At 39.3% G+C, this 14,864-nt stretch overlaps 1 protein-coding gene across 1 annotated transcript in view; it reads right to left on the reverse strand.

Annotated features, from left to right (window-relative positions):
* The window catches only part of LOC140849026 (cilia- and flagella-associated protein 52-like), a 41,520-nt gene extending 27,932 nt beyond the window's left edge, over positions 1-13,588 (reverse strand). Inside the window, exon 1 of the mRNA XM_073234821.1 lies at positions 13,468-13,588. The gene's annotated coding sequence lies outside the window, so the exon portion shown is untranslated. The remainder of the gene's footprint in view (positions 1-13,467) is intronic.
* Positions 13,589-14,864: the final 1,276 nt, after the last annotated feature.

Here is a 14,864-nt window from a genome sequence, read left to right on the forward strand (position 1 = left end):
CCTTCTCTTAAAAAAAAAGCAGTTCATGTGTGTTGACCTCCAATGAGTTCTACACAATGGTATAAAGGGCATATCAAAGTGTGGGCAAAGGGTCTGTTTGTGTTTATACAGAGGATCAAAGCCTAATTTGGCTACGAAGGAAATGAACTATGATACGATATGAAGAAGAACTTCCAACATCAGCACTCTCTGGAAGAGTGATACTAGAAGATGATCATCAAAAAACCTCAACAAAGATCCAGGCGCTGCTACAGTTGTAGCTGCATTCATCCCACCAGTTCCTGGACTTGCCATGGGAATGAAGAAGGAGATATTTAAGCTGGCCTGTGCATACAGTAAAACAACAAATTTGACTGGATCTATACTGTTGGAACTCAACCAAGAATTAGGAGAAGTGCAAGTTGTAGCGCTCCAAAATCTTATAGACTATCTACTGTTAAAAGAACATATGGGATGTGAACAGTTCCCAGGAATGGGTTGTTTTAATTTGTCTGATTTCTCTCAGACTGTTCAAGTTCAGTTGGACAATATCCATCATATCATAGATAAATTTTCACAAATGCCTAGGGTGCCTAACTGTTTTTCTTGGTTTCACTGGAGATGGCTGGTAATTATAGTTCTGCTTTGGTTATGTAACTGTATTCCTATTATGTTAATGTGTGTATGCAATTTAATTAGTTGTTTAAAACCTATACATGCTTAAGTCTCTACAAGAAAATATGTCAAAGAAATCAATCTTCCCATGTTTTCTTCTGTCTGCTACTTCCATAGCTTTTCTTCTTCTTTCCTAATTACAACCCTTAAACAGAATTTGTGCCTCATATCGAATTTACCGAGTATCACAATTCTTCCAAGTGGTAAAGATACCTCAAGACAATTGCTGGGCATAAAAGCCACAGGGCATAAATCTGCAAAGAAGTAAAAAGCTAACCTTTGCAAACAATATGGCTTCTCTCTCACTTACCAACTTTACATTTTCCTGTATGGACCCGGAAGATGACTGATTAGCCAGAGACGGGTGAGATTCCTCAAGGGAGGAACAACCTAAGACAGGCACAGTCGCAGGGGGGCCAGAAGTTGAGAAATTGGGGATCAACAGAGGAGAACCTCACACCCCTGTTTTGAGAGAAATTTCTGCATCCGTGGATGTCTTATTGCCCTTGTCTAACTTGGATTAACACTTAGTCTACAGGCACACACCTGATCATCTACATTTGCTCTCTTACAACACTGAACTATGTTTTCTTCCTTTATCTTGCATCTACCTACCACTTCAGGATTTTATTTAAAAAATAAATAAATAATAATAATAATCATAAGGGAGAAATGTGGGATTCACATATAAATCAAGTATAAAAATCAAACGAATATTCATATTTGACCTGATTGTTTATAGTTCATAATGTGTGATCAAAACCGAAAGTTTCTGTGATGACTTCCCTTGTACTGTTCACCATGTAAGAACTTATTCACTATGTAAGGCTCTGTTCACCATGTAAGAACTTGTTCGCTATGCTTCAGATGATTGGAGACTGATGAGAATTAGGCTTGGGGTGGATTAATGATGGTGCATTGAGCATTGAGTCCCCTATACAGAATTTTATTGTTGTTAACAACCATTTGATCAATAAATATGAGTGATGCCCTCTCAAAAAAAAAAAAAAGAAAGATAAAAACTTGGTTTCAGTTCTCAGTCACCACCTGGAACTCTGAAGAAACTCAGGACCTCTTCCAGTGGGGTCTTCCAGGACCCCATCCTTCAGCTGTTTGCCAAGAATAATCTCCAGAATTACAAACCTATGTAATGTGTAATTATTTTGTAATAATTTGTAATAAAATAAAGTAATATTTTAATATGCAACAGACATAAGTTCCCCCTTATCACTCATCTTTGGTCAGGAATCTTTTGGTTATTCCTATTTATTTTGCAATATAAACTTTAAAGTCAGCTTGACTGGTTAAAAATCATTTTTAGTGGAATAGTATTAAATGTATAGATTAATTTCAGGCAAAACAATTTTTATATACTACATTATATCTCCTTTCTAAACAAGGGTATGTTTCTCCATGATGGTTCCTTTTATGTTTCCCAGTAGCATTTTCAATTTTTCTTCATAAAGAGCTCCTACATGTATTATTATATTTATTCCTGGGTATTTTTAAATCCTTTTTATTGCTATTTCCTACTCCATCACATCAAAAGAGTCATAAATATGCATTAATACAGTCTCCTGGTCTTTTAACGGATTCATCTTCTGTATTTAACTCCCTCTGGAATTTATTTTGGTGCATAATGTGATTCTAGTAGCTAAACAGTATCTTTTTTTGCTCAAAAGGTCAATGTATTTAGTGAATAAATGATTTCTTTCATTTTAATTGTGATCATTCCCTTTTTATATACTAAGTTCTCATAATACTAAGGTTGCGTTTGGGTGGAGGTGATCTTTTCCTACTTAAAAAAATGTGTGTATATATATATATATTTTTTAAATTGCAGTCTCCTTATAAACAATCACATGGCTATCCATATGGAAAAAGTCAAGTTAGATCCCTATTTCACACCATCCTAAAACAATATACTCCAGGTAGATCAAGGATATCAATGTGAAAAACAAGACTTGATGTATACACACATTGTAGTAAATAATGACTTCCTAAATATGACATGAAAGAGCAAATCCTAACAGAAAGGCTAATATATTCAAGCACTTATGTTAAAAATTAAAGAATTCTAATGACAAAAGAGAAAATGAAAAGAAAATCCAAACCAGAGATATTGGCAATGTAACAGACGAAGGATTATATTCAGGGTACACAAAGCACTATTGCAAAGAAATATGAAACACACAAGCTGCCCAACAGAAAAATGAGCAAAGGATATGAACAGGCAATTTATGATGGAGGAAATTGAAAAGCTAATAAACATATGAAAGATATGTAACCTCACACGTAATCAAAGGGGAATGCAAATTATATCCAAAATGAGACACCCCTTCATCTCCATCCAAGTGACTAAATTTAAAAAGGCTGGCAACACCCAGCACTGGTGGTGATGTGAAGTGGGTGGAACATACTCTGATTCATGGGAGGGTAAACTGGTAGAATTGCTCTGGAAAACAACGTGTTCATATTGAGTATGGTTGAATATGCACATACACTAGGACCCAGCCATTCCCCACTTTGGTATATAACCTAAGGAAATCCTTGTAACTGCACTCGTGGGCCTCTACTCAGGTGTGCACTGTGGCATTGTTTGTATTAGCAAAAAGTTAGAAATAAACTAAAAGGCATCAAGAGGGAAATAGATAACTAATATTGGCATGTATACACAAGGGAACAGTGGGGTTAGCATGAATTAATCAACATGAATCAACATCGATACACTGCACAAATAATGTCAGATGAAAAAAGCAGGTTTCAACATGTGCACAATGTGCTGCTATTTATGTAAGATAAAACATGCAAATTGTTTTGTATATAATGTTTATATAGTATAGTATATAATATAAGTTGTTTATATATAGTATAGATATATATAGTGTGTTTATTACTTTGTTAATGTACACATTTTTATATATAGTTATTATTGCTGTTTTCAGTTTAGGGAGTCTGCAAAATAGGAATATCATGGGCTTATTTACTCCAGTTAATTGATTAATGTGGCTATTCTTGTGTCATTACAAACTGTTAGGAACTACAGTTTTATAATGTTTTCATAGGCAACATAACTATATTTAGTTTGATTAAATAAAAATTTCCTGTCAAAAGACAATACCTAGAAGAATAAAGTACAGTTATATATTTATACTCTCAAGTTAAAATTCATAAACTATTGCATAACTACAATGAGTGTTCTAGTGTCACAATGATAAAAGGGGCTTTGTTTTTGCTCCTCATTTGTTTCCACATGAAAAATAAACACGATTACCTTGTACTGCTCCAGGAGGAGGTCATTCCCCACCCAGGGCAAGTTCCCTATAAATATGGTGAGACAGAATAAAGGCAATGGCAAGAAGCTGGGCATCAGGAGGGGTTCATGCCACGTTCATTCGCTCGGGCACTGCTCCTTCCCGCTCTCCGGCAAAGGCTTACTCCTCTCCTAGCTCCGGGGTTCCACGGCTTCCCTCTGCCAGCCGCCATTCTTTCCTAGTTCTCCCTCCACACTTGCCTTTTTGGCTCTCTCCCATTCTCACGGCTCCTGTTCAGACCACTCTCTCCCCGCTCTCAGGGCCCTCTACTTCCCCGCCCCTAGCACTGGGAGGAGCTCTGGGAGTGGGCCTCTGAGGACTGGCAGATGCCTGACCAATTATGTGCAAGGAACTGAGGACCTGAGAAAATGGGTGTTTCTTTCTGCCTCTCCCCTAGGCCAATACTCCCAAGACCCGTGAGCCTCTCTGTCCCCAGTAAGGGCCCCATAGATGTGTGAACAGGCTCTTATATATATGTATATACAATAGGTGCTATTAAGGCGAGGGGAATCCTGGTCAGAAATTTCCATTTTCTCCACACCTGGTTTTAAGGCCTCTAAAATCAAATGTCAGGCCCTCTTTCCTATGTAATGCTGCCGGTCTCTGAAACCGAGGCCATTTTTGCCATTCCCCATTCAGGCCCCACATTCTTCACCTTCTTCTGGTGTTCACACTATTCTTGCTACTCGGAATACTCTACTCCTCGGTTTTTATCCACTGACTTCTACCCAGCTTTAAAGATTACTTGAATTGACCCTTCCTTGACCTCACTCAAGCCTAGAATAGAATCTTTCTCCCAAACTTTCATAACATTTTGCTTATTCTCTTTAATGAGTATAGCCTTTTTAAGTAAACATTTTTCACTGAAGACAAAAATACAGAAAACTCATTAATTTTTTACCAACACACCAATTTAATGATATCCCAGACCAAGAAGTAGATTACTACCACAACCCAGCCATTTCCCATGTGCCTTCTCCCAGTCTACATCTCCCAAAGGGTGATTGCTGTTTTGATTTCTATTCCCATAAATTAATTTTCCTCATTTTAGAACTTCATATGAATGGGATTATATGGTATGTATTCTTTTGTGTCTGGATCTTTTCATTCAAATGTTATGTCAGGGAGCTCCATTCATGCTGTTGCATGTAGCAGTAGGTCATTTTTTTGTCATTGCTGCAGAATACTCTATTGTATGAATATAACACAATTTATTTGTCCTTTCTACTTTTGATGGAAATTTTGGTTGTAGTTTTTAGCTATGTGAAATAATGCTACTATAAATATTTCCACAGATATACTTTTGGTACACATTTCTATTGCATATATTATAGCATTTAGAGGCTTATTAAAAGTCTTTAAGAGGTATTCAGACTTTATCCTAAAGGAGACAGTTAGAGTTAAGGTTTGGCTATGCAGATGTTCTTTGTATCATCTAAAAATAAATGCAAAACAATGGAAATTATGCTAAATTCTTAAGAACAAGGCATTGTTTAAATAAATGGTCACATTATGCAACAGAATATTATATTGAAGTATTATGTTCAAAATCATGGCATAGAGTATATGTACCACTAAAAAAGATTTATAAGGCATATTGTTAAGTGGAAAAAAGACTGATTATGAGAGTATACATACAGCACTGGGAAACAGTCTGACTATAAGAGAATATATATACAGCATGAGTCTACTTTTATTTTTAAAATATTTATAGGGAATTTTGGGGAACAAGGGTGGTGGTGTAGGAAGGCGAGGCAAAAACCTCCTACCAAAATCACATAGAACACAAAAATAAAGCAAATACAACTAGGCCTGAAATCAACCTGAAGACTGAAGAACTAACTGATCACCTACATCTGGGAAAGAAGAGAAGACCCTACAAAAAAGGATAACGTGACAAAGCCATGATCCAGTGGGACCCAATCCCAGACCATAGGTGGGAGGAAGAGGAACGGAGCACAGAGGGAGTAGACGACCAGGACCCTGAACACCTGGCCCTGGAGATCAGCTCCGGGAACATAAGCCCACACTGCACAGTGCCCTGGTGATTGGTGAGGCTGGACAACAGAGACAGGTGGAACACTCAGGGAGGCTGAGAACCCAGCCACCTGTGGAGAAAAGTCACTCTACAGGCCCCCCTGAGAAGGAAAACAGAGCAGGCAGTTTGAAAGACTTCCCAGCAGTGAGAGGGGTGCCAGAGGGGCAAGGATTGCCCAGTGCTCTCTGTTTAGGAGAAAGGTCAGGTGAATAATACCTCCCCAGCTTGCCCTCCTCAGCCCAACAGGTTAGGAGCCATCAGGAGCTTCAGATGCTCCATCCTCCTCTCTAGCAACTCAGCCCAGAGACTCCTTGAAGTGGCACATGGACTGCTGGCTGGCAGTGAAATCACACTTTATTTCCAGATAGGCAGAGTGAGAGCCCCCAGCCTGCTCAGCCTTATTTTGGGCCAGCTGGGGAGATGTATGCAAGAGCCATCCCTGGGAGCTCTTTCTTCCTGGCAGGCACTGGTCCTGTTCACCAGCCACCACCATCACAGGAGGCTGCCTGGAGGGAAGCTCAGCCCACAACAGCTCCAGCCCTGCAGCCCATCGCACATGAGCAGCCCAGCCCCAGGAGCAATTTCCTCCCCACAGGTACAGGTCCCACTTGCTGCCTCCACCCAGCCATTGCTGAAGGACAGAGTGAGGGCAGCTCTGCCCACAACAGCTCCAGAGAGTATTCTCCCTGCTCCTGTGATCAGCTGATGGCCCACACAACCCACCTGAAATCAGAACACTATGAGCAAGGCAGGCAGGTGCCATACTCACTGCATACAAACAGCTGGAGTTCCCACACAGAAAATTGAGCTTCTGAGTACTAGAAGCCTCCTACACAAATCTATTACCCCATTAGAAACACTAAAAAAAAAAAAAGAAGAGACAGAGGAATTTGGCCCAAACAGAAATTCAAGAAAGACACCAGAAAGAGGGCTCAGTGAAACTGAAATCACCAAACTTCATGATAATGACTTCAAAATTAAAGTCATAAATAGATTTACAGAAAAGTATTCAAGATCTCAAGGAGGACTTCAACAAAGAGACAGACATCCTCAAAAAAAGCCAACCAAAGCTGAAGAATACAGTATCTGAAGTGAAACATACAGTGGGGGGATTTAAAAGTAGATTAGATGAGGAGCAGGAGACTGTAAATTAAACAGAAATTAGAGAACAAGGAAACAAAGAAGCTGAGGAACAGAGAGAAACAGTATCTCTAGGAATGAAAGAATAATAAGAGAGCTGTGTGACCAATACAAATGGAACAACACTCACATTATACGGGTACTGGAAGAAGAAGAGAGAGACAAAGGGATAGAAAGTGTCTTAGAGGAAATGATTGTTGAAACCTTCCCCAATCAAAGGAAATAGATCAGGAACCCTAGAAAGACAACACCAAGACATATCATAATTAAATTGGCAAATATCAAGGACAAGGAGAGAGTACTGAAAGCAGCGAAAGAGAAAAAAGATCACTTAAAAAGGAAACCCCACCAGGCTATGAGCAGAAACTTTACAGGCTGGAGTGTCATGATATATTTAACTTAATGAAACAGAAGGGCCTCCAACCAGCAATACTCTACCAGGCAAGATTATCATTTAAATTTGAAGCAGGGATCTAACAATTTCCATATAAGCAAACATTGATGGAATTCATCACCACCAAGCCATTTCTATAAGATCTCTAAAAGGGACTGCTCTACATGGAAATGATCCTAAGGCTAAATAGTTGTCACCAGAGAAAATGAACCTACAGTAAAGGTAGTAGACTAATTTATTACTAAGCAAATGCAAAATTAAATAAACTACTCACAAAGTTAGTCAAGGGATACACAAAGAGTACAGAATATGACAACTCATAAATAAAGAGTGGAGGAGGAAGAAGAAGGGGAGAAAAAAAACCCTTTCAATTGTGTTTAAAATAGACTAATAAAGTAATTTAACATAGACTGTACGATAGTAAGGAAGCTATTTTTGAACCTTTGGTAACCACAAATCTAAAGCTTGCAATGGCGATAAGTACATATCTATGGATAATCACCCTAAATGTAAATGGACTGAATGTACCAATCAAAAGACACAGCTGCAGAATGGGTAAAAAACCAAGACCTGTCTATATGCGACTTACAAGAGACTCACTTCAGATCCAAAGACATACACAAACTAAAAGTGAAGGGGTGGCAAAAGATATTTCATGCAATAGGGAGAAAAAAGCAGGAGTGGCAGTAGTTATATGAGAGAAAATAGATTTCAAAACAAAGAAAGTAACAAGAGACAAAGAAGGACATTATATAATGATAAAGGTGTCAGTCTAAAAAGAGGATATAACCATTATAAATATCTATCTATGCAACCAATATAGGAGCACCTAAATATGTGAAACAAATATTAATGGGATTAAAGGGGGAAACAGAATGCAACACATTCACTTTAGGAGACTAACACGCCAGTTACACCCATAGACAGATCAACCAAACAGAAAACAGGTAAGGAGACAGAGCACTGAACAATACATTAGAACAGATGGACCTAACAGACATCTACAGACTATTCCTCCCAAAAGCAGCAGGATATATACATTCTCCTCAAGTGTACATGGAATGTTTTCAAGAGTACATCACATACTAGGCCACAAAAAAGAGCCTCAGTAATTTCAAAAAGATTGAAATTGTGCCAACCAGCTTCTCAGACCACAAAGGTACAAAACTGGAAATAAATTATTCAAAGACAACAAAAAAGCCTACAAACACATGGAGGCTTAACAACATGCTCTTAAATAATCAATGGATCAATAACCAAATTAAAACAGAGATCAATTAATATATGAACAGAAATTAAAGCAACAGCTTAACAGCCCAAAACCTGTGGGATACACCAAAGGCAGTTCTAAGAGGAAAGTATATATCAATAAAGGCTTACCTCAAAAAAGAAAAACAATTCCAAATGAACAGTCTAAACTCACAATTAAACTAGAAAAAGAAGAACAAATGAGGCCCAAAGTCAGTAGAGGAAGGGACATAATAAAGATCAAAGGATAAATAAATAAAATTGGGAAGAATAAAAACAGAATCAAAGAAAGCAGGACTGGTTCTTTGAGAAAATAAACAAAATAGATAAATCCCTGGCCAGACATATCAAGAAAAAAAGAGAGTGGACACACATAAACAGAATCAGAAATGAAAAAAGGAAAAATCACAATAGACACCATAGAAATATAAAGAATTATTACAGAATACTATGAAAAATTATATGCCAAAAAATTGAACAATGTAGAAGAAATGAACAACTTTCTAGAAAAGTACAACCTTCCAAGACTGATTCAGGAAGAAACAGAAAATGAGAACAGACAATTACCAGCAATGAAATTGAATTGGTTATCAGAAAACTACCCAAGGACAAAATTCCTGGACCAGATGACTTCACTGCTGAATTTTGTCAAACATTTTGAAAAGACCTAATACCCATCCTCCTTAAAGTATTCCAAAAAGTAGACGAGGAGGAAATACTTCAAACTCATTCTATGAGGTCAGCATCACTCTAATACCAAAACCAGACCAAGACACCACAAAAAAAGAAAATTATAGACCAATATCCCTGATGAACATAGATGCAAAAATACTCAACAAAATATTATCAAAATGAAATTCAAAAATACATCAAAAAAATCATCCATCATGACCAAGTGGGATTTATTCCAGGGATGCAAGGATGGTACAATATTAAAAAATCAATCAACATCATACACCACACCAACAAAAAGAAGGACAAAAACCACATGATCATCTTAGTAAATGGCGAAAAAGTATTTGACAAAATTCACCATCCATTCATAATAAAAATGCTCAACACAATGGGTACAGAGGGTGTGTACCTGAGCATAATAAAGGCCATATATGACACACCCACAGCCAACATCATACTTAACAGCAAAAAGCTGAAAGTTTTTCTTCTAAGATAGGGAATAAGACAAAGATGCCCACTCTCACCACTGTCATTCAACATAGTAGGGGAGGTTCTAGCCATGGCAATCAGACAACACAAAGAAATAAAAGGCATCCAAATTGGTAAGGAAGAAGTTCAACTGTCACTGCTTGCAGACTACTTGGTATTATACATAGAAAACCCTAAACACTCCACCAAAAAACTATTAGAACTAATAACTGAACTCAGCAAAGTTGCAGGATACAAAAATTAATACACAGACATCTGTTGCATTCCTATATACTAACAACAAATTAGCAGAAAGGGAAATCGTGCAAACAACTCCATTTACAATTGCATCAAAAAGAGTAAAATACCTAGGAATAAACCTAACCAAGGAGGTGAAATACTTATACCATGAAAACTACAAGACACTCATGAGAAAAATTAAAGTAGACACCAATAAGTGGAAATACATTCCATCCTCATGGATAGGAAGAATTAATATTGTCAAATGGTCATCCTGTCTAGCAATGTACAGATTCAATGCAATCCCTATCAAAATACCAACAGCATTCTTCAACAAACTAGAACAAATAGTTCTAAAATTCATATGGAACCACAAAAGACCGCAAATAGCCAAAGCAATCCTGAGAAGGAAGAACGAAGCTGGGGAGATTACCCTCCCTAACTTCAAGTTCTACTACAAAGCCACAGTAATCAAAACAATTTGTACTGGCACGAGAACCAACCCATAGATCAATGGAACAGAATAGAGAGCCCAGATATAAACCCAAGCATATATGGGCCATTAATATACGATAAAGGAGCCATGGATATACAATGGGGAAGTGACAGCCTCTTCAACAACTGGTGTTGGCAAAACTGGACAACTACATATAAGAGAATGAAACTGGATTATTGTGTAACTCCATACACAAAAGTAAATTCAAAATGGATCAAAGACCTGAATGTAAGTCATGAGATCATAAAACTCTTAGAAGAGAACATAGGCAAAAATCTATTGAATATACACATTTTCCTGAACACATCTCCCCAGGCAAGGGAAACAAAATAAAAAATGAGGAAGTGGGATGACATTAAACTAAAAAGCTTCTGTACAGCAAAGGACACCATCAGCAGAACAAAAAGGCATCCTAAAGAATGGGAGAATATCATCATTAATGACTTATCCAATAAGGGGTTAACATCCAAATTATATAAAGAATCCACATGCCTCAATATCCCAAAACCAAATAATCTGATTGAAAAATGGGCAGAGTATATGAACAGGCACTTCTCCAAAGAAGAAATTTGGGTAGCCAACAGGTACATGAAAAGATGCTGCACATCGCTAATCAACAGGGAAATGCAAATTAAAAAGACAATGAGATATCACCTCACATCAGTTAGGATAGTCAACATCCAAAAGACAATGCTGGCGAGGATGCGTAGAAGGTGGAACCCTTCCTACATTGTTCGTGGGAATGTAAATTCATTCAACCATTGTGGAAAGCAATATGGAAGTTCCTCAAAAAACTAAAAATAGAAACACCATTTGACCCAGGAATTCCACCCCTAGAAATTTATCTGAAGAAAACAAGATCCCTGATTCAAAAAGACATATGCACCCCTATGTTTGTGGCTGCACTATTTACAATAGCCAGGATACGGAAACGACCAAAGTTTCCATCAAACAGATGAATAAAGAAGATGTGGTACATATACACAATGGAATATTTTTCAGCCATAAAAAGAAATCCTACCATTTGCAACAACATGGATGGATCTAGAGAGTATTATTATGCTTAATGAAATAAGCCAGGCGAATAAGGACAAGTACCCAATGAACTTCACTCATTTGTGGAGTATAAAAACAAAGCAAAACTGAAGTAACAAATATAGCAGCAGACTCACAGACTCTGAGAAGGTACTAGCAGTTACCATAGGAAAGGTGTTGGGGAGGGATTAAGGGGCAATATAATTGACAATCACAATATGGGTAGGTCTTGGGAAGGCAGTACAGCACAGAGAAGTAATGACTCTATAGCATCTTAGTACACTGATAGACAGTGACTGCAATGGGGTGGGGTGGATTCGATAATATGGGTAAATGTTGAAACCACAATGTTGTTCATGTGAAACCTTCATAAGACTGTATCTCAATGATACTTTAATAAGAAATATTTATATGTAAATACATAGTTGAAACGATCACACCAAAAGTTTAATAGTGATATATTTGGGGAATGGAACAATGGCTGATTTTTCTTTTGGTTTCACTGTATTTTTCCAATTTTCTATACTCCCATTCCTATGTATGTAGTTACCCCTGTATTCTCAGTGCATAGTTAAGTATTGAGCATGTACGTATAACTGTATATTTGACTATATGAAAGAATATCAATTGTCGCAAAACCAACAAAGTATAAACAGTTCAATTCATTTGGAACATTTTAAAAGATCAAGATCATTAATAATCGCCATGGAACACATCACGATACAGTATACCATATATTTACTCTAGGAGCTCTACAAAACAGCATGAGTGCAGTTGCAGAGCTGTTTGAGGTTTCACACTGGTAACCAGTGTGCCCCCTTTGCACTCACTGTCAGTCACTCACTTCCTTTACCAATGGTGTGGTAAACAGCTCTAAAGATGGCTAACATCTCAGTTGTACTAAGTGCCCACTTTCTATTAGAGACTACTAAAGTAAACAAAGCGTCAAGACCTAAGTCCCAGAATGTGCTTAAAGCATTTTTAGTCATTGATTAATCGACATATACATTATTAAAATTTTATAGCTTTCAGGAATCACAATGAACTTTTTAAAAAGTTTGCTCTTTCTAAAATACCGAAATGCCTGTTTTCATTCTTCTCAAAAAACAAAAACAAAAACAAAACAAAATAGCCTTTTTCCCCCTTGATGTTCAAATGCGCAGCATAAATAAGATTTGAGCAGACCAACCAGACCTCCTCTGACCAAAGCATCTTTCCCCTCCAGCTACCCCTGGCGTCCCCTTCGCCTCCTATTGTCGCCTGAAATCGACGGTTAGAATCCTTTCTTCGCGTTAGAGGACAAGACCTTCTCAAACGGTTGCTCAAATACACGTTCCTTCCCCTGCCCTTTCTCACTGATACGTCAACTGGTATTTTGGAAGTTAGTTGGTCCCAGCGGCAGATACAGACTCCATAACCTAGTGGTTTGGAAGGGGCGGGAAGATTTGAGAGCTGCGAAGGAAATAGAGCGACGGGAGAGCTGACCTAGTGGGATAAGGGCCACAACCTTCCGTATTCATCCTTCCAGCCCTGAGAGGAGAGGCATTTGGCTCCTTTTAGGTGCTGGCAAAAACCGTCCCACTCCTTGAGGCTCGGAGCGAGGAGGTGACTCTGAGACTTTGTCCTGGAGAGGCTGTCTGCGCCCCCTGTGCTTGGCCCTAGCCTGTGCTCATGCCAGTGTCCCACACTGCCTTCCAGGTGGCACCTGGTGTCTTACTGCTCCTGATTGTGTCACAAGATCCCGGGGTTCTGTTCGAAGCCTCACCATTGAAGCCGATGACGGCCTCTAGCTCCAGATCGGCCACGTCTGCATCGGGCGAAATTCGTTTCTCCATCTCCCGGAGACTCGGTTCATTTTCCTCAGCCTCCCGTGCAGCGTCTTTAGGTCGTTATGGTAACGGTTTGCGCACGCGCGCCAGCTTCACGCGTGCGCTGTAACCTAGCCTGCGGAATTCGGAGTTTTCGTTCAACAAATGCAGAGGGCTTTTTCCTTCCTATTTCTCTGAAAATTTAACAGGCGCTAAATGCACAGAATAAATTCCCTCCTGTATGTAAAGAGTCCGTGACCTTTTTGGTAACTATATAATCAAGCACCTAATGGCACTTAGGGGAAGGCTGCTGGAAAATAATATATAGCTTACTTCTTTGGGTCTCCGTTTGCAGCCGAATTTTTTAAAGCTTTATTGAGGTATAATGTACATATCAAGATTCATTTAAGTGAGTTTTGGTAGATCCATACAGTTGTGTATCTCTACAGTCCACTTTTTTGTTTTTCTTTCAGTTTTAAGCAGGATAAAACTTTAACTGCTAGAGTAACAAGTAAAATTTGGTAAATTTTAAGCATCTTGAGATGCTCCCACTTTCCTAGGAAAATGCTTAGATTTTGTTCAACAACCGTTTTCTTTTCACTGCGCCCAGCTGTTCCCATCTCTTAGTGGGAGCAGACTGCTGCAACTTAATGTTCCATGGGGGTCCGGTTTCCTTTCTTTATCACAGTTTTGAGGCCTTAGTGTATATTTACTTTGCAAACTCCAGGTTCCGGTCGCTCACGGGTCTAAGAGTGGAGTGTGAGCCTCGCGGGCTGCCGTAGTCAGCTGCCGCGAGCAGGAAGTGTCCGGGGAGTGGGCGGAGACTGCACGATGGCCCCGGATCCCTGGGGAGCCCCGGGTGAGGGCCGCCGCGCTCGGAGAGCCCTTCGGGGAGGCCAGGCTTCCTGGGACTGGGCGAATGCTAGGTTTTGGGGCTAGAGGATTTTCGGGATGAAGGGAAGAACGGCGAAGACCCTTTCCCTGCTGAGGGGGACCTTGCCGCATCCCTTGGGTGCTTGCAGGTGTGGCCTGGGAAGGACAGTGTGTTCCCGGGAAGCGGAGGCTAAGTGGCGAATCTCTGAACATTTCTCCAGCCCATATCGGCTGCATCTCGCCGCGGTGATTTCCCGCCCATCCTGCTTGTGCAGCTGGCTGGGGCAGGCTTCCCTGGACTCCTGTGAAAACAAGTAACCTTTTTGTGGAATGCCGCCAGCCTATCTGGTGAACCCGTTATTTCACTGGTGGAGAAAACGAAGTTGAGAATTCATGGTCAAGCAAGCCCGTTAGTAACCAGTTGGCTCTAGGACCTAGGATCTTGTTGACCCTTCAAAAAAGTTGTAGGACTTTGGCAGAG

This window comes from Manis javanica, chromosome 4 (assembly GCF_040802235.1).
Source record: "Manis javanica isolate MJ-LG chromosome 4, MJ_LKY, whole genome shotgun sequence".
Taxonomy (NCBI): domain Eukaryota; kingdom Metazoa; phylum Chordata; class Mammalia; order Pholidota; family Manidae; genus Manis; species Manis javanica.